Raw genomic sequence first — 18958 nt, 5'->3', positions numbered from 1 at the left:
CACCATCCCTGGGGCCCTGCCACATGGTACCCAGTGCTCGGAAGGCAGCCTGGATGCTTGGCCCAGCCGCAGGCACAAGCTTGGCCGAGGAACACTGGCATTCATGCGCCACTGAGACAACCCATTGGGAAAAAAAGAAAAGAAGGAAAATTAACAGAGCTAAAGCAGGCTTAAGGGATTAGCATGCGACAGGAAGTCCAACAGCAGGCCATGTGGTAAAGAGATCCTTTCCCAAGTAGGACTGTTGCCAGCTCTGCTTAAATCTACCTTGGCTACAGTGCTGTTTATTTATAAACCAAAGCACTTAAATCCACTCTTATCCTGGAATTAGTTAAAGCAAATGTTCCCATGCAGACATCAGAACTCAGCTCTTCTCTTGTGCAGTACCACACAGAGCTGACTTGGGAAGCTGGGAGGCAGCAGCCCTGCACGAAGCCTCATACAGCAGAGCTACAGCACAGCCACCCTGACAATCTCAAAACCTGGGGACTCAGCATGGTAAGTGGCACTTCCAGGAAAAACCCATGAAGGAGCCTGAGGCTGAGTGAGAAGAGCTACTTTTGCTGCTTGAAGGATTAGTCAGTGCCTGTGAGACAGCCAGCCACTCCGACCCCCTGTCTAGGAGCCTGCAGCAGGACTCCCATGGAGACTACTTGCAAGGAACTATGTGTCAGGGAGCACAGGCCAGACGCGTTTTTACAACAAGCAACACTGGCACTCACGTTTTGCAAGCTCGCCTCTGTGCTCCATGCTCAATGTCTGTATTGCTGCAGCCAGTGGTACCCAGGACTTTTGTGGATACCAGTATGCTATACCTGAGATTTAGGCCACCCTTCCTGGAGAACAGATGGGCCACTACCAAATACCTTTCTGTCTGACACACTGTGCTCTCTGAGGGCCAAAACTATTCCCTCCTGCCTTTTTTTTTTTAAAAAAAAGGAAAAAAAAAACAAGTTCTTGCTATGCTAATGTACAGCAACAGTGTAGAACAGTCCAGAGTTGGAACAATACTGGAAAAGGAAGGACAGACAGCTATACTGCAGGACGGGTTTAGGGCTTAGCAAGCACTCACCTCCTACCACATCCCTGCTCTCCCTGCTAAAATGATTTTAGCTTGTGCAGAAGGTTTGCTGGACTGTGACTGCAACCCTGCTGCTCCGGCCTTTGACGTTGGATAGCAGGGTATGGTGGAGACCAGAAGCCAGGAAGCTGGGAGTGCAGGCAAGCTCTGCCTGTCTCTTTGCCAGATGGTCTGGATTCCTTCAGCCAAAGCCCAGGGCTATAGCCCCCCAAGCCCTTGTACCCTGTGCACCCTAGTACTGCAATCAGTGATCCCATCTCTGTCACCCTTCCCCTCTGAGCCTCTGCTTGTAGGAAGGGAGAAATCTTATCATCTAGGGCAGACTTCCTGCTCCCCAGAAATACTTAGGCAAGGTTAGGAGTGAGCTGTGTGGAGCGTGGCCAAAGACAAGGAGGCCACCTCTAGGGCAGGGAGGGCAGGACTGAGTGCTAGCCAGAAAGATGGCATACAGCAACTACACCTGATGTACTAAGGAAAAGCTTGAAAGGGGCTAAGCTTAGCTAACACCACCACTAACCAGTGCTAACTTTGACTGTCCCTAGTCCCTAGAGAAGCCACAGAGAGGAATGAGGCTTGAATGTGTAAGCCAAGGACAGAACATCTACTCAAATTTTGCATACAAGCACTGATCTAGTCGTGATAATTACCTGCATGGAAAAGTTATCCCCAAAAGATTAAAACTTCCATAAGGACATATCCACTCTTAATTTCAGGACATTGAAAGATTATAATTCTACCTGGCAGTTGTTCTCACTGTAAAAACACTCCTTATACAAACTAGTCCACTCATTAGCTCTTCATGCTCCCCTCTGAGGTACTCAGGAGTTCCGTCAGTACCTGGTATTTTTCTTCAGGGAAGAGTACGTGCATACTGACCAGCCCTGCCCACTTGGGCAGCTCTTTATCTCCGATAACACACTTCAAAGCTTTTTTCTTCTCTTTCTACCTCTCTCCAGTTTTCAAGATCTCTTTTACACAGTGGGAGATCCTGTACTCTGCCCCTGGTCCTTCTCATACCACATGCAGGAAGGTGGTTACCCACTTCTACCCTCTGCTGGAGCACTCAAAGATCTCACTAGCTCAGGTATAGCTTGTACCCTGCAGCTCCAACTCCTTCTCAAAACAGTGCTTTCTAAAATACTGCTACCCTTCCCACAGGGATTAGCATGCATGGTCTGGAGTCTAAATATACTTATTTGCAGCACAAGTGCACACAATTTTTAAAAGGGTGCTCCTTAGCAGCTTGGCTGTCCCTGATGACCCTCTTTTGATCTGTTACTTAACCAATTCCTGCATCACCCAGATTTGTGTCACTGCTAGGTGTTTAGCACCAGTACTGGACAGCAGTGGGTTTCACACTAATCCCTGCAGATCTCTATAGGACAGGATCGATCCACAGTGATCAGAACAGTATGCCTTGCCAAACACTTCAGCCAAATCCCACGGCAACTACGCCATGGTCTTGCCTAGAACTGATCATAGTGTGATCCCCCCAAGTCACTGAACTTTTTGGTAGATAAGTTATAAACCTGGATCTACTTGCTCATATAATTAAACAGGATAAGTAGCAACTGCTCTTGAGCTGTGGAACTACTGCAAGGACTTCTGCTATATCGAGTTGTGGTGAACATGACTGTGTAACACTCTGACAGCAACAGCGACTAACAGCAACAAGGAAAATGACCTCCAACAGGACAGTCTGACAGCCTCCTGGAACTCCAGTACTCCTACACTCCACTACTGGTCATTTACTGGTGAGAGGTACTCACCATTTCCTGGTATTATCTTCAAAAATGCTGCCTTCTTTCCATCACTAACTGGGATGGTCTGTCAGCCAAAAATCCCCTTTCCTGATCATGGCTTTTTAAACACGTGACAAAATAAAGCAGCTCCTACTTTTCATTCACTCGGCTCTACCTCCTTATTCAACCTGGTACCAAGCAGGAGCACACACCCCACCACCGCTGCTGGCTGCTGCTGGCCGAGGAGGTAACAAACAGAAGTACATGTACACATAGACACATTGACACACCCATAACTGCCACCACCCCCAGCTAAGATGATGGTAACGAAAAGGAGCACACGCACAAACACATGCATCCCGACAGCACCACCCCAGCTAAGGAGCATGCGCACGGGTGCACTGACACATATGCACACAGACACACACTCTCACTCACCTTAGCTAAGCAAGCACTGACTTTCGAAGTCGGGATTCTGAACTGAAAGTAATTACATCAAAATAAGACCAGGGGGCAGGGGGGAAGGGGGAGAGAAAAAAGAGCAAACCCAGGAACTCACTAAGTTAACTGTCTGATAGTATTAAAACCTCAAAGGTGAAATTTTCTAGAGTATGCAATTTTCTAGAGTATGTTCTTAGACACTGAAGCCATGCTTTGAAAACAGCCCAAAGCACCATTCTAGGCACATTTTTTCCTTTTTTTTTCCACTCCAAGTTGCAGCTTCCCAGTTGTTTCCTTCCTCTCTAGTTAAATGACAAATTTGGAGTTTTTGCTCTGAAGTCTGATGAAATACTTGTAACACTGTCACCAACCTGGCCTGTGAGTTCATCTTGAAAAGCAAAGCTCCTGTAACACATGCATTTTGTGAAATTCAGTGCCAGTAGCAAAGCACTGGCTCCAACTGTTGTTTGCAAATTCATTCAACCTCCTGTCCCAACAAGTGACTGCTGCTCCCAGATGACACACACAGTGGCTGGTTTTACTGTTGCATTTCAAGGCCAATGCTTTAGTGAATGCCACACATCTCTAAAGCCCCTGATGCCAGGGGAATACAAAGCAGAGGTACAGTTCCTAAGGCTGGTAGAGAGGGAAGGAAATCGGGATGAAAATACATCTGTGCACAGTATAGGAGGAGCAGGTTAGAGCCTGTGCTTTGCCCGTAAGCTTGAGAGCAACTAGTAAGGAGAGGAAAACAATTTTGACCTACCTACGACCTCAGCAAAAAGATTTGGGGGTACACCATATACAGTGGGGGAGCAGCAGCTTTAAAAGCACCCTGCAAAACTGGAGCTGCATAACTACCCAAAACTTATCCACAAACTGGCAAAGGTGCCTGGCAAAGAAGCAGCTTGAGCTCTGTGTAAACAAGGAATCTCAGACATCTCTTTTTGCACAGGGCACAGGCATTGAGGAGGCAGAGGTGCCAAGGAGCACTTCTACTGGGATCATACATGGAAGGTGAAGGCTAGAGTGTAAAGCGAGGCAGCAATGAGGGCTCTTTGAATGGTACATCTGGCCACTAATGGGATATAAAACCTTAATAGCAGGTCTCACACTCCTTTTGAGCAGACATGGTACATTTTTTCTGCTGGCACCTTGGGCTATTCAGTGCTTGGCTTACTGACCACTGGAGAGTGGCAGCTCATTCTCCGGGCAGGATCATTTTCCTGAACATTTGTACTGATTTCTTCAAGTGGCAGCAGCCAGGCTCCCTGGGTTTTGCCTGTAGCTCCCATGCCACCTACAAATGTTAGAGCACATCCACCTTTCCCAGCACAGGCCCTCTACACATCCTTGTCAACACTACCACCCTTATTAGATGCACAGTCATGGGCTAAGCTTTCAATAGCAGCAGTTTATCAGCTCCTCAATATTTTTCCTGACTTTGACAGCTCAGGTTTGCCTTTCATGGTGATATCCACCTCTAAGACTGGGCTTCCGGAGAGATGCCAGATGTTCAGTGGGGTTCCCAAGGTACGGGACACTCCTGCACCCCTGCTCAATTGCTGTGCAGCACCTATTTCCTGCAAAGCTTCCCACTAGAGGGCAGAAGGCAGCCAGCCAGGACCAGACACCCCGGGTGATGGGGATGCCCTGCAGCTCGCCCTGCAGACTGGCTAGTTTCATAGAGCAGTTTGTAAAAGCAGCTTTACCCACTCTGATCAGAGGGGTGTCCAGCCCTACAGCTCACCTCTGATAGGGGCCAAAGCAGACGCCAGGGGAAGAGCACACAAACGGGGTGTGAGCTGTGAGATACTGCCCAGAATGTGCTCTCAGCCACAGCTCTCTGAAGTCAAGATAATCCCTGAGCTGCAAGTGATATGTATGCACGAGACACCACTGATGCACGCAGAAGGGAGGAGAGACCTACTCCACTTTCAGAAACCAAGTCCCTGTTGCCAGCAAACAGGAGCGATGAACTGGGACAGCAGCAGGCTCTTCATCAGGTTCTGCAGCTCAGGCATCAGGACAGGTAGGTGGGCCAATTACATGCTTTAAGATGAACTGGGATGAAGGCTGTCAGCCTGCTTTGAGAGCCTCCCCAAGGGAAAGTGTGACAGAGCACACAAGGCTTGCTAGCACACTCTTGCCTCTCTGCCCTCCAGCAACTGCAACTGCTGCAGCCTGGGAAGGGCAAGTAAAGCAAGCTGCACTGAAGTGGTGTAACACAGTAGGACACAGAGGCCAAAGGCCATGACAGCAGTCTCCTGCGGTCCCCAATGAAAGAGCTAGGGCCAGGGCCACCAAATGCCTGCTGTGTATCAAGTCTCCCAGCTGAGCTACGCAAGGTGGTGTGCAGCACAACAGCCCTGGTGCTGACCAGCAATCCTCTCCTTTCCATGAGAGACGCATTTTGGCTCCCCAGCATCCTGGCTGACAGCAGCTTCCTACCAATAGCACACTCTGCCCTGCTGCTGGATCCAGAGCAGACTTCTGTTACTGCAAATTGCAGTAGGTTTGACTCATCCCAATTCCCAGGTGACCTTCCCAAAGGAAATCCCAAAGCATGAGGGAGAGGAAGACAAAACTCCCCAGGTTGCTGAATCCCTTCATTTCCTGTAAAACATTTCACAGCTTATGGCTCTGCCTGCCTGAGAAAATCCAGCTTGTTTTCCCATGTGACTATTCCTGGTCCCCTCCATCATCCCACCTCCCTCCAAGTGCCTCTAGACAGAAAAAACCCAAGGCCAAAGCTCAGACATTCTGGAGGACCAGCTGACACTCTTCTTCCTTTTGTCTCTGAGGGTTATAACAGCAAAGGAACGTAAAGCCCGTGCTGAGAAAGGGTTCCTTCTCCCCACAGCAGCAAGTTGGCCGCACTATGCGGGAGGAGGACAAAGTGCAATGGCATGCTGGGAACAGCAAAGAATGACAGTGTCGGCAGGGTATACATTACCAAGAGCAAGACAGCATCCTCAGTCGGGACAAATGGGAGGCAAAGGGAAGAACAGTGTCCTGCAAGTAGATATGTCCACTTTTCCTTGTCTTCATGGCTTGCTGCCTGCAGCTGCCCAGAGTCCTCCACACAGCCTTGTGTCCTGGCTAGCACATGCCCCCTGGGATGGCCATTCAAGACAGACTGCAGCCTGTTTTCAAAGAGGCCAGTGCAGGCCCTGCCAGTGCAGCATATCAAATGGGACCTTAGCACCACTGTGTTGAATTGCAGCACCTTATTTTTTCATTTTTCCTATCTTCACAGGAGAGGAAGCCCACCCCAACAGCCCCCGCTGTTCTCATCTGACTGGGCAGTCCATTCTTAATTGCATGAAACATCACCATCTCACTGTGTATGTACATTTACCAGGCATACCCTGCTCCAATCAGCCCTTGAAAGAATGCCTAACTCTTTAATCTCTGGGCAGATGATCTCAGAACAGCTCTGGTTTGGTCAGTGACTTGCCCTTGAGCTTGCTGCACCCAGCTGCTCTATTAAACACACTCAGAAGCGGCTTTCCCACTGCAGGGACCATGCACAGGTCTGCCCAGGAGCTCTGATGGCCACCTGGGAACAGCCTGCTGTCCCATCACAAACTCTTAGCACTCCTCTGTGTTCAGATAAATATTTCATAGTATTGCAATACCACTGAGACAGCACAGTCACCCACAACAGATGCATTCGAAAGAGCAGGTCACACCCCAATGAGATACAACAGTTAGGACAAGGCATAGCAGACATACGAGGCTGGGTCAAATGCACCTACAAGATAAGGAGCTCAGAGAAGGGACAAGTATATCAACAGACTGTGTACATGTCTCAGGCAGCAGCAGTAGCTACTAGTGATCACCAGCAGCAGCTGTCAGAGCTGCTTGCTACCTATGTGAAAGCAGCCAGGTCTGAAGGAGGATCGAGCACAGCCAGGCAATAGATTCACCTCTTTTTTCTGGAAGACATAAGATTGACTCAGCATTGTAGAAGAGATCTGTTGGATTTATCTAGGAAAATATAAAAATCTTTCTAAATACCTAACATGATGTGCAAAATCATTCTCTTCCCCAGGGCCTTTGAAAGCTGGTATCTGATAGCTGTAGCCAAACTGTTAGCCAAAATTGTTTTTGGAATCAGCCAGTATGTTTCCTTCACAGGGTTTTAACAGGTTATGCTTTTAAAACTTTTAACAAGGAAAGAGATCAGCTGAGCTGCATTATTGAGTGTACAGTAGCCCTAAACACAGGGCATCACACGAGCAGAGGCAGATAGACCAGCAGCAGTGCTGTGCTCAGGGTGCATAGTACTTTTTTTTCAAAAAAGCTACATCTACTACAGGCTTTCAGCTGCTTTTCTGCTGCCAAAATGTTAACATGCAGGCAGTGCACATGGGAGAAGATCTGAACTACTCATAACACTGCATTTCTAAGGAAAGAATGGACAAGAGCTAACATCAAGATGCCTCTGCTTGTTTGCTGCCCATAGCATAGTGAGGAAGGGTGGGCTGTTCTAAGCAGCAAGGCAATGAAGCAGAGCATGAGGATGCACGGCTTCTTCAGTGCTATTGCAGAGGTCATGGCATCCCAAATCAGGACAGAGCAGGCCTGGCTGCAATGGAAGAACAGTGCTCTCACACAAATGCTTGGCCAAGGCCATACACCAGATCAGGAAGTATTCCCTGCTCTCCAGCATCCCCACTAGGCACAGACAGCAGTGACACTCTCAACCCAGTGAAGCTGCCCGGGATTCCCACTGATCAGTCCTGCAGCTGACTGCTCCAGAGCACGTGTGCTTTCCTTCTTGAGGCTGCTGAGCCGTCCTCTGAGGTTTGGACGTGCCTTGTCACATGGGCAAGTGTATGCCAGCATGTCTCCATGGAAATTGCTTCTAAACAAGACAGATGCTGCTTTCTCAGACCAATGCAAATGAAATAGTGGAGGCAAATCAAAGATAAAACTACATGATGAAATGCTCCCTTCCTATTCCCAGGCAGATTTCTCTAAGCACAACTGTCCTTTGCAGGCTTCATAGCTACAGACAGCTCCACAGTTTCGGACCCAGCAATACAGGCAGCCTTGAAAAGAAGTGGTCCACTCTGGCCTACTAGCTGTTTGTGTTGTAGACTTGTGTCAAGGACACAAGAGCTTGCTGCTATGCTCATTCCAGGATGGCTCAGTGTGGGACACTGTACACAGCAGACAAAGAGACAGCTAAAGTCAATATCCAACCTGAATGCCACCTCTTGACCTGACAAGTGCTTCCCCCTGAGAAATGCAACCTCCTGACCCATCCCTGCTGTGGACTGAGAGCTCCCAGCCTGGAGAGCAAATCACACACAAGACATGCATCCTTCCTACCCTGATCTCAGGGGTCATTCCTGCCAATGTGGCCAGTCCCACTGTGGGAGGAAAGAGCAGCTGTGTGTGGCACCAGGCCTACCTAGCACCACAAACTCCCAGGCAGGATGAGTGCTGGACAACAGGAAACAGACCACTACAGCCTGTCAGTACTGGCGGGGCTAATCCTGCCCCTCCTTCCTAGCAAGTTTCCCCTCTCCAGACAGAATTCAATATAGAGCTCTGCCCGGCAGAGTGTATGAATTAGCAGGGACTGAACCTACCAGTATGGAGAGTTAAGGCAGGTACCACTGTTCACTGAGGCAAGCTACAGCCTTCTGCACATCCAGCTTTCCTCTGTCCTATTAAACACTTTCTTTCTGAGCTAAGCTACTCCAGGGAAGAGCTGCTCCACCTCTGATGGCACTGGCATAGCCCTGGACCCAGCACAGCTACCAGCCAGGCTGCTACTGTTTTATCACAGCTTCATGCCTGCCTGTAAAGCTGCACTAAATGCCTCCCTCACACAGTACAGCTCTGCTCCACAAGCCTCCAGCCTGCCCAAGTAGGCAATACAACCACACCAAGGCAAACCGCAAGGAAGAGGTGCCAGTGACAAGGCAGAGAACGCTCTGCTCTGATGGAGCTGCAGTTTTGAAATTTGAACTGACACATTTTGCTGCTCGTGAGGTTTCCCTGCACTCTTGTTATACCCAGTGACATGGCTTTTAAAATTCTCTCCTTCTACTCTTCCACAAATACTAAATGAAGTTGCCCAACAGGTTCAAAGGTAAGAGGAAAGACTAAAATACTCTTGGGAACTGCATGTTTCGCAATAAAATTCTTTTGCTGCTAACATTTAATCTGATTCAAGTCAGATACAAACCTGGTACCTCATACTGTCATTTTACAGTCTGGTCATGCTGCTCTGTGCTAGAAAAAGTCAGCAACAGAAAAATGCCTTACCAAAGCATCATGACCTAGTATTATCCCTAGGATCTGCACAGGCTGGAACACTGCTATTTTAACAAAGTTGCTGTGCTGTCTTCCCAGATGTATTCAGCCTCTGTTCACAGCTTTTCCCACTAGTTTTGTTTTAAATCTTTTCCTTTTAACCAGTTTGTAATTTGGTACCCTCCCGTACCTTCATACTGCAGTGCTGTGGAAAGCACTGCTTTTCACCCACCATCCCAGACCTCTGGGTCTCTGTGGACTACTTCCCAGGCGGAAGCAAAAGGGATCCAGGCTGACTAAAAGTGAGCTTAAATTTTCTGCAAGGAGTTTCCCAACAGGCTTTCAACCTCTCTGAGAGACAAGTCTCTTAACCCACTGATCTAGACCAGTGAGGCCACTGTGCTGACCACACACGACAGAAGGACCCTTGTCTGAAAAGTGGGGGAGCTGTGAAAGGACAGTTGTTAAAATCACAGGAGAACAATCACTCTGTGCATTCAGTGTCAAAAGCAAGATCAGAAGGTGGAATGGAAACCCTGAGATCTGCCTAGTTGGCCGCTCCAATCTGTCACTGTCACAAACATACCAGAGCTATCTCACACACCGCATGGCAAAGAGCTGCAGGTTTCGTGGTGCTACAGAGCAGCTTTCCTTTCAGCATAGAGATGCCTGCAAACACTCTAGTGTGCACTGCTTCTCCTCATCAGTCAGAAATAGCCCCTCCTGGCAGAGATGGCCATCTTGTCACACGACTGCAATCCAAAGCTGCTGGGCTGTTTCTACCCAACCACGCATGCTTTTCTGAGGCAGAAATATCATACAACCCATGCAGCTGGAGTGGAAGTGAGAAGGCTGTACACGTTGCTATGGCTCACACTAGATTCCTAGCTGAGGGGTACCATGGTATTTACCAGAAAACCCCAGCAATAGAACAGTCCCTTGTGCTCAGGTCCACCTCTGCAGTATCAGGCTCTCTGGGAGCAGGTATCGAGAATCACGGACTGGCTGCCCTGCAAAAGTAGAGGAGCTGCGTCCAGGGAGCAGCCTGAGCTCCAGCGGGCCAGAGCAAAGGCTGTTACCCCTTGGGGACTTCTCCAGGCAAAGCACACAGGCAGCTGCTGCTTATAGTCATTCATGCTCACCACAAAATTTCACAGCAGGCCGCCAGGTTGCCCAGCAGGTGCAGTCCCTGCTCTCAAAGGTGCTGCAGCTTGGGCTCAGCAGCGTCAGTTACTCACAGGCTGACAGGGCCCTGGGGGATCCAGCAAGCAGCACACAGACTAAGCAGATGACACGCCATGCACCTGAGGTGCTCACTTCCAGCCGCTGTCCCAGTGGAACAGGACATTCTTTCCAAGAATCACTGTGCCCATCCAGCATCTCAGCAAGCTGCAAGCAGAGCCAGGAGCTATCATGACAAACATTTCGTCTACCAAAAGGGTCCATGAATAACTTGGTGTGCCTCCTCACCACATCCTGTATTACAGCCACACTGGGCACATGCAGCCATCCAAAGACACCATGGCTAAGACAATTTGAATTTGTAACATACATGAAAAATTTAACACCCTACCAACCACTTATTCTCTTTAAAGCACACTCACTGGAGCACCACAATACCTATTGGAGAACTTGGGAAATGGAGGGACAGGTGGTTTATCATACAATCCTTCCCACACACTCGTGGGAATCTGTGGCTCAAGTGAAGGATTTCCTGCACAATAGGTGCACACAAAGCCACCTGGTGCAATAGAGCCACTCCTTTATGCCCGTTATCTGGGCATGTGTTGGCCAAGTCAAACCCATATGTTCAGATGCAGTGTCCTTGTTTTCTTTCTAAGTACTCTGAATTTTACACAGGAGCTCGTTAAACGTTCTGAAATGAGTCGTCCCCAGCTCTTCTACACAACCTGTTAGAAAAACATATGCCAGTGCACGTAACCGGGGATTGGCCCACAGGCAGCTCTGCACCAGCCAACTGAAGCAGAAGAGACAAAAATGTGGCTTTTTTGGTTCACTGATCAAACTGTAAAAGAAGCCTATAAAAGAAGTAAAAGCGAGTTCAAGCCCAGAATAATACTGAACAGTTTTGAAAACAGCCATGAGGGGACACATCTGAATCTGATGCTATCTAACACGGAGGAAGTGGTTAAGAAGGGCAGGCAATAAGACTGCAAGTGACTCTGAAATTCTAGCCAGTTACAATTTTTAAGAGAATGACAAAAGTCAAGGGACAACAACATCAGGGGAGCAAATTTAACTAAAGACCCAGGATTTGGACATACCAATAGGGTACCACTCAAAAGAAAAACTTAGTTCAGAAATATCCGGTAGTTCCTTAACAGAAATGCCGTGAAGGCATCAGACAACCCACCCTAATGCCCAAAGGGAGGGGCAGCACAGCAGCCTGGCTAGATTGCACTATCTTCAGTTCCCAGGGCCAAGAAGCAAGCATCTAAAAGATGAACCAAGTCAAATTACCAAGGACATGAACAGCAATATGCAGAAACAGAAACAAGAACAAAACACAAGCCCAGAGAAGCCAAAGCCCCTAAAGCATTCATCAGCTTGTTAGCAGCATGTTATATTCACTGGTGCTCAGTTTGCAGCTACAATTAGGCTGCCAGTTCAACGGAGGGGTGAATGCCTTCCTTGGGACAATCACATTCGGAGAAGAGGCAGAGGAAGCTGTTCCCGCAGGGAGGCTAAAGAGCACTCCTACCCAGGTACAAAAGCACAGGATCTTTTGTTAGCACAATTCCTTGGGTGCAATAGCCCTACTCTTCCGTCATGTAAGATATAAAAGATCAATCAGAGATTCTACATCAGAGCATCACCATTGCTCCTTATCGTAAGTGGCACGTGTCAGGATCAGCCCAGATGTAGTGGAGGAGACAGAGGCACAGAGGCTGAGGTAAGGGGAGACACAGGTCCACAATACCTGGAGACCCAGCAACTGTCCAGAATCCTGGAAGCTGCATAGACCATCCAGCATGCTCAGAGCAGCTAGCCTCACAAACACAAGCCATATCTCCAGCAGTGGCAGGGCCAGGGATGCCCAGCCCAACAGCAGCAGTCCTACCTGCTACTGGGCGGGAGATGCTCAGAGCTGCTCTCTGGACCAACGTGACACAGGAGAAACAGTTCCACCACCGTCACTGCATATATAGCATGCTTCCCCCCAACGCCTGCACTAGAGCAGGAGCCCAGCATCTCCAGGATTCCTGTATTCAGCTCAGTGTGCCCTACAGTAAATAAAAAAGCTAGGCCCCATCAGCTCCCCACCAACAAGCATTCATAGCCAACACAGCATGCCCCAGAGCCATGTCACGATACAAGGAAGTCCCACCCAATCTTAAGTGAGCCTCTCATCCACTGCAACCCTGGCAATGCTGTCTGGAAGAACCATTTTGCAGTATCACTGGCGCTGGCTGCAGTGTCAAGTACACTGATACATTGAGAGAACCGGAGTACAGTTTGGTCCACAGAAGGAAATACCACTGAGGTCCTCTGATGTCGCCTACACCTAAAGAGGCTTGTTTAAAGGAAATAACCATCTGTGATGAGCAATTCTACACAGAACAATGTGGGTCTTTACAGACCTGGAGTGCAGCCAACCCTGCTTTGTACAAGGGGGAAAGACAGCCCAAGAACTGAACTAGCAACAGGGAGAATTAAAATAGGATTGTACACTGAAAGGAGGAAGAAGGTCTGGAGGTCTCCCTTTCAAGGCATCAGCCATTGATGGAGGAGGATTTTGCTTTAGAAAGGCTAAAGAGCATCACTACTCAACCAGAGAGGAAATCGCTGCAGTGCTTTTGAGTGGAAAGGCAGAGGCACTTACTGGGGTCCACAACCAACTACTGCACTGCTTGCCAGAACTCCTCTGTCAACACACACGTGAGGCTGAATAGTGCAATTTCAAACTGCCACAGTAGGTTCAGTTGCATCCATTGCACGCTATCTACACCTGGCTTCTACCTGATGAAAGGTATATGCCAAGCCTGCCCTAGTTTAGGTTTTTTAATATGCACTTAAATTGCATTGGCAAATCTAAATACAGCTTTACAAGAATAATCCCTGCTTAAAATCAGCGTGTAATTAGAGAAGCATGTACAGGCCAGTTAAAATTGGACCCCACTAAAGTTACTCCTGCCCTTATCAAGAATATATAGAACGCTGGCATCCTTCACATTGCAACAGCCAAAGCATGTGCAGCACAGGGCCAAAGGCATGTCTTAACTGTGGGACAAAATTTACCTGCTTAGAAGCAACTAACTCTCCGGCACTGTCACAAGGCACAAGCTGATCTGATCATACCCTAGTCAAAAGTGAATACTCTGCACGTAGAAATCAGCCTTGTTCAGCGCAGGGTTTTTGCGAGCTTTTTCTGAAACTTGTTTTGTTTCATCTGCACACAATTGTACCTAATTATCCCACATATCCCAAGTGATCCAACTCGCGTTCATTGTCGAAGGGGCTTCTAGGCAGCATCCATCCATGGTCTGTGTTATCAGAGGAGATGAAAGGTGACAGAAAGGACAGGATGGGAACCAACAAACAGCACAATCAAAGGAAGGAAGAAGGTTCACATCAGAAGAAGAGGCAACAGCATCTTGCAAGAGCAGGACCACTGTAGGCAAAAACTGCCACTTCTGGGGAAGCCAAGAATGAACGGAAGTCAGATAGCAAGTCCTGGCAGCACAGCACCTGCCCTTGAAAATCACCTTCCCAGGACCTGCAGTTCACAGGGCACAGTCCTCCAGGCCAGGATTTTACAACTGGACCTCGCTAATAAAATACACAGTCCTGTCCAGACCCCAGGCCAGATTCATCAGTCACAGATGCACAACTAACACTTTTCAGGTGAGTGTGCTTTGTGGGGACCACACAACAGTGGCTATTCATCTGGGCTGAGAATCTCCATCCTTCAGCAATCCTGGGTCTCCCTTCAGATTTCATTACACTTGAGCCTCAGTGTAGCAAGAATGTTTGCAAAAAGCTCTTCTATTTAATCTCCTCTGAAACGGCCTTCCTCCAAAGCAGATGTGCAGGTAAAAGCCAAGCCAGCACTTCTTAGAGCAGACACAAAAGTTGAGATATTCTATTCAAATCTTTTAGAAAAGAGAAGTACATTGAAATTTTAACAATCATCTTACTATACAGCTAATAAAAACTATTTTTTGTGAACTTAAAAAAAGTTTTTGCAGTAAAAATGCTTCATAGCTTTAAAGAACTCAAAGTGAGCACAGGGAACTCAGCAGACTGACATCTGGAACCAGAGTTAGCTGAGTGCTAACCCCAGCCTTGACAGCTGTTTCCTGCCCTGGGTGCAGAGAGAGAATACTATGAGCAAACAGAAATGGAACACTTTGGTTCATTGGCAAGTTGCGGAGTTGAGAAACCCAACTGGAAGCTTGAAAAAGCAGAGAGCTGATTTTCCTCTTTGAATCTCCAAGTAAAAGGGGAGAGTGTATATGATAAGATCTGCTAGCTCCAGACTCTTGGAGGGCATTGAACAAAATCCATTCTGACTACTCAGGAATAATAATCCTCCATCCAATTAACTGGGCTTTCTACACAAAACATGTTTAGATGAATGTTCTGATAATCCAATACATCTAAAGTAGTTTTAGTGAGCCAATTTTAAGGGACTGACTTTGGAGATTTTAACTGAACTTTCATTTCCATACAAAAGCAGATTAATTATTTGTGAATTTTCAATCCAGCAAACATGAAGTGAGTTACTCTCTCACTTTTAAAAGAGGAAGCTAGAAATTAATACACTAAATAATCCTGTAATTTTTATAGGACTCCAGGAGGAAAACCGCAGGGAGTTCGCATGTGATTGGGTACACTTTACCTTGGTGATTATCCTGAGCCTATGCTGCTATCAACAGCTATGCTATAAGTAAGTGGTAAAGGACTTTCCAGAGATGGATTACTGACTTCAATCTGCTTCTGTGAGAAGGTACATAAAGCTTTTTCCATATAGCTGAGATGCTCCAGAATGTAAGAAACCAGAAGCAAAGATGCAGCAGAGCCCCGGGGAGTCTGCTAGCAGTAGCAGCAGCATTACTATTAGCATTTGGTACTCCAGCTCTGACCCATTTTGAAGAAAGGAAGTTTATGTTTTCTGACAGCCTTGCATGTTTCTCTTCTCCCCTCCAAAAGAGACAAGGGATCCAACTATCATCCAAGCCTCTGAAGACTCCTATTAGCAGCACACAGATCTTGAACTCTGTCAAAGAGGCTTGAGGTCCATTGCATTTGCGCTGGCAGAAGTCACAGATGACTGCATGTTGCCAGAAGTAATTAACATGAAGATGGATTGATCTTGTTGTGCCTAAACAAGATTCTCTTCATTGGCACAATTTTTTTCGCTTAAGTCCTAGTGAGTTTTCTGAAGCAAACCTCTCTCCCTGGGACATGCCTTTATGATACGAACCGGTGAGGCACTTCCATCTTGAAATTTATGCCCCCAGCTGAGTCTGGCATTTTAAGACACCCACATTCAGTGCTTTTGATCTAGATTTGGACTTCAGTCCCAAAGCACTGGCAGAGGAGACTGAGGTTGTCTTCTTGGCATAGACAAAGTCTAGTTACTGGCCTAAGAATTGGCAGCATGAGAAACTTTGCTCACGCCGCCCAAAATCAATTCTATACACAGAACGGCATAAAGCCATCAATGTTCATGAAAACCTGACCTGCCTCACTAACACAAACCAAACTGGCTTCTCCCGCTTTGGAAGCGGACAACATCTGGAAGCAGCAACATTTAATAAATTTCTTTCACATTTGAGGCAGCTAGAAAACTCAACACCCACTTGGCTACCAGCTATGCACATTTGCAAAGAGGAAGAGACAGGTTAGACCTACCTAAATGCTGATTGCCCTCAGCAATGCAAGGACAGGTCTAACTACTACAACAGAACAGGCTGCTGTTGTTCACAAGGTTTCTCCTCCGTCCAACCTTATGCACACATTGTTATAAGTACAGTTATTCTTAAAAGGAAACATTTTTGTTCTACTGTACTGTGGTCAAACAGGAGCTCTGGGTACAGTATAAGCTTATAACAGGACACACTGCTGCCCTCAAAGACTTGTCAGTCCATACACTGCAAGTCCAGAAGGCTGTTAAAAAGACCATTTCCAAGGTAGCAAAGCTCAGACACACAAGAGCTACCATGCCACACTTCCCAAAGTCTTCCGCAGGCTGCAAGTCACTGCGCCAGCCAGTGGCACAGGATAAGCCCCTCCTTGTCCATGTCCACACTTCACTTCCTGCTGTGGCAAGCTCAAGCAAGTACATCCTGCAAGCTGCTGCTTTGCTGTAGCAATGCACAAATACAACCCATACAAATGCAAGCGTGCCCATGGCCGAGCTCCGCTCTTTGCCTGCCCAGACTGTGAGCAATGTATGTCCAAAGACCCTTTAGCAGGCACTGCTCTGTCTCTAGCACATGACAACACAGCCATGAAAACAAGATGGATATGGACAGGAAGGCCAACTTGCTGTGAACCACTCCCACTGCAGGCTACCCTGGGGTGTACCGTTGCTGAGGGAAGGCAGATCAGGGTGCAGTGGCAGAAGTTTCTCCCATCAGAGCACTCATGTGACAGGAGTCCTGCAGCAGCAATTGCACATCTTTGAAGACTTCTCAGGTAAGAGGAAAGAGACCCATTTGGAGCAAGCTCAAAACACTCCTGTTGGGAGAATGAGGGGTGCAAACAAGAGCTACTCAAGCCAGCCAGGTTGCCAGAAGTTGTCTGTCTGGTCTGAACCGGACCCAGCATTTCTTTGGCTGGGAAGCATTCTCCTTCCACTGCTGTAGTGGAAGACAGGCAACAGCAATCCTTCCACATACACACCACCCCCTGCAGCTCTTCCCCCCCAGATAAAAAGCAACTAGCCAAAACACAGCTGTTTGTACTCATCTCTTCATTTTTGCTACTATAACGGATCATTAGAGCTTGGACAATTCACCTCATCCTCCCATCCCACAACTTAGCAAAGCTGCTGGTCATTCAGTCACACTCCTCAACACCCCCCAGCACTGCTCCTTGTTTTGGGTGAGAAGGCAGGGCACAGAAAGGGAAAGTGAGATGCCCAAGACCACAGAGAAGTCAAACCCAAAGGTCCCACTTTGGACTTGTACCTCAGGTCACCAGATGCCACTCTAGCAGGAACTGGTATTTTTATAGAAGCCTTTATAATTTACATTCATGCCACAAATCTCTTCAATAAAAACAGATGGAGGTGGATAGTGTTGGGCTCTTATCACCTTCATCAAATCCCCTTTTCTCCCTCCAGACATTCCTGACAGGCAGATTCCCCCGACCTACTTTTCCAGAAGAAGAGAAGTTTCAGCTACTTCCCCTGAATTGCAGTGAGCTTCTAGATGCCAGCAAGCAGCTCCTCAAGAGCAGGGGAGTGAGCAGCCATCACTTCCCAGGAGGAACAGCCACACCATGAGAGAACCAGAAGCCCCTGAGCCTTGCTACCAATGCAAGTCCAAACATCCATGTATACTGCAGCACAAAGACAGCAGCTAGCAACACCTGATGCAAGCTGGGCTCTGTATGTGAACAGATACCTATTTTTCCCCACGGAAAGTTTAAATACATTCTGTTCATGCACATCTCCATACGCAGAGGTCAGAGAAGGAAAGGCCCAGCAGCACTCACTCTCCCGTCTCCATGAGCCCACTAGCAGATGTTATGATGTTGTCATCCCTCTCCAAATGCTCAGAGCCTCTCTATGAATTGGCTGGATCCTGGCACAGGCAAAATGCAGGTGAGAGGACTGCCAAGAGGCAACAGCAACGACCTTGGAGGGGAGGTCATCAAGGTAAACTGTGGGTTCACAATTCCAACCTTTCAGTTTTCAGGTTCTCATTTCTGAGAGCAGAGATCAACATTTGCAGTGCAAGAGGGTCATCATACAGCCCTGGCAGCCAAAGTAGCTTTGAGAGCAGTGTCTGAAATGTGACCCATTTCAGCACGTGGATTTGCACGCCTCCAGAGCTCCTGTGCAACAAACACAGTGCCAACTCAGCTCTGGGTACCTAAGCAGGCACTGCGCATTTCATGGATTAGAGCTGAACTGCAGAGTGCTGATAAGTGAGGTCCATTTTCCCAGTGCTTGGAACAGTATGTGTTTTCTGTTCCCAGTTATTTCCCTCTCACTTTCCACTGCACTATGAACTACCACTGCCAGCTTCTTAGGATGGGAGAGTAGAAGGTCTGGCTGGCAGAGCTTATACATAAACATGCCTGAACAGCCAAGACACTGGGGACATGAGCATAGGTATAGAATAAAATGCTTGTTACTGCACTACTGCATATGACATGAATAGGAAAAAAAAAATAGAGCCATCAAAACTTGCAGCTGGTTCAGACCATTGCCACAGTAAGC

General features: G+C 47.7%; 1 protein-coding gene across 3 annotated transcripts in view; it reads right to left on the bottom strand.

Annotated features, from left to right (window-relative positions):
• LOC142081018 (phosphofurin acidic cluster sorting protein 1-like) overlaps positions 1 to 18958 on the bottom strand; it is a 72160-nt gene that overhangs the window by 21544 nt on the left and 31658 nt on the right. The window lies entirely within an intron of this gene.

The sequence above is a fragment of the Calonectris borealis genome, chromosome 3 (genome assembly GCF_964195595.1).
Source record: "Calonectris borealis chromosome 3, bCalBor7.hap1.2, whole genome shotgun sequence".
Lineage (NCBI taxonomy): Eukaryota > Metazoa > Chordata > Aves > Procellariiformes > Procellariidae > Calonectris > Calonectris borealis.
The sequence above is the reverse complement of the archived record's forward strand: the minus strand, read 5'-3'. Positions and strand labels throughout refer to the sequence as shown.